This window comes from Thamnophis sirtalis, unplaced genomic scaffold (assembly GCF_051295495.1).
Source record: "Thamnophis sirtalis isolate CommonGarterSnake01/CBP01778 unplaced genomic scaffold, rThaSir2_p1.2 scaffold_3, whole genome shotgun sequence".
NCBI classification, from domain to species: Eukaryota; Metazoa; Chordata; class Lepidosauria; order Squamata; family Natricidae; genus Thamnophis; species Thamnophis sirtalis.
Genome location: NW_028261383.1, coordinates 30,823,941 through 30,825,910, shown reverse-complemented (window position 1 = coordinate 30,825,910; position 1,970 = coordinate 30,823,941).

Sequence of the window (1,970 nt, the reverse complement as noted above, 5' to 3'; positions counted from 1 at the left end):
CTGTTATATTTGATTGCATGGATCCTTTCTGGGCAATTTAAGTGCATTACTGAAAATATTTCCCCTGCTCAGAACATGCCCTCTTGTAGTTGTTTATGCATGCATAGAGAGGGCCAACTTCCCATTGATGGCTTCTCTACAATCTATCATCTCTAAAAGGTAAAGGTTCCCGCTCGCACAAATGTGCTAGTCGTTCCCAACTCTAGGGGGTGGCGGTGCTCATATCCATTTCAAAGCCGAAGAGCCAGCGCTGCCTGAAGATGTCTCCACGGTCATATGGCCGGCAGGACTAAGCGCCAAAGGCACATGGAACACTGTTACCTTCTAACCAAAGGTGGTCCCTATTTTTCTACTTGCATTTTTCAAACTGCTAGGTTGGCAGAAGCTGGGACAAGTACTGGGAGCTCACTCCGTTACGGGGTGCTAGGGATTGAAACCGCTGAACTGCCGATCTTCTGATCAACAAGCTAAGCGTCTTAGCCACTGAATGACGGCGTCCCTTTCATCTCTACCTTGTAGGAATTTGCTTGTGCACAAGGATGTATAATTGACACCCAAAGTGAGCTCTGCAGCCGTAACAGATTCTGGGTTTTAATTTTGTACAAATTGTGTTTTAAATGATGACTGAGCATTTTCTAGAGTTTAAATACTTATGCATAGTATAGTATATCTTCTCACATGTGTTGCATCTCTAAAATAGTGTCTCCACCTCTGCACTGTTAAGTGGTGTAGTCTTCAACTCCAAGAATTCCTCCAGCCAGCATGGCTGACTGGCTGGGGGAATTCTGGGAATTGATGTCTGCAAAAACACTGTGTTAAAACATTTCCTTTTTGCACTCTGAAGATTTCTGCTACCTCAAAGAGTTTTGAGAGCCAGTTTAATGTAGCTAACTAAAAACTAGAGGACTGAATTTTTGGCCTCTCAGGCATTCAAGCCAGCTGGAGTGGTTTGTGGCCAGTCACTCTTTCCCAGCTCAAATCTCCTCCCAGGATTGTTATGGGAAAAATAAGAGGTAGGATTGAGGTATGTTTGCTGCCTTGAATTGTATACAAAAAAGTGGGATAAAAATATTATCTTTCCTCCAGTTCTCCAAGCTTCAGCACTATCCAGCTCCTCTTTTCAATAATCAACAATTCTTCAGTTCCCCCAAATCTGTAGGTTTTTTCCTACAGGATTTCTCATTTCCCTGAATCAAAGACAATAGTTCCCCATAAGAATTTTCCTCCACTACACAATAGAGAGAAGGCATTGCAGCATTTACAAAGGATTCGCTGTCATCATGAATATCATTTTAATTTCCAACTCTAATGCTGGGTTTTCTCAATTAGTTTATTCCTCTTCATTCTAACAATTATGCTTCTTTAAAAGAGCCAAAAAATTCAGTATTGGCAACCAGGATACAACCAGTCAAAGGTGTGCTAGTTCACTTTGCACCATAATTGGGAGTTGTACTTTATCACGTCTGAAAGTTTCTCCTGAAGATGAGAGTTGTAGTCTAACACAACCATGGAGCACTAGCTCCGCGTGGATGATAGCGCTTCGGGATGATGAGAGTTGCACCTTGCAGATCAACTGTAGCTTGTTCAGCATCTTTGATCCAAGAGTTGCAATACTTCATTCCCACCACAGGGAGGCACTCGACTGTTCCATTTGCAATAAATGTTCTCGGTCAAACCTGGGGGGGTGGGGGTGTTTAATTCGGTCGCCAAAACTCAGCTCCAAACAGTTGTGCTTTCTGGTGCCCAATGTATGGACCCACAACTGTGCAGTTGTCCATTGCAATCGCAACTCCATACTGTAACTTAAGCCTGAATTAACCTCGAGAGAAGGAAAGCCACACACTCCTAACCTCGCCGGAAGTTGTCAAGTTTCTCGGCTTACCGGAAGTTCAAATGCGAGACGTTCTACCGGGGTCGAAGCGGCTTCTGTGGCTCTCTATGATCATTCGAGTGGGTTGGTCGACTTAAGA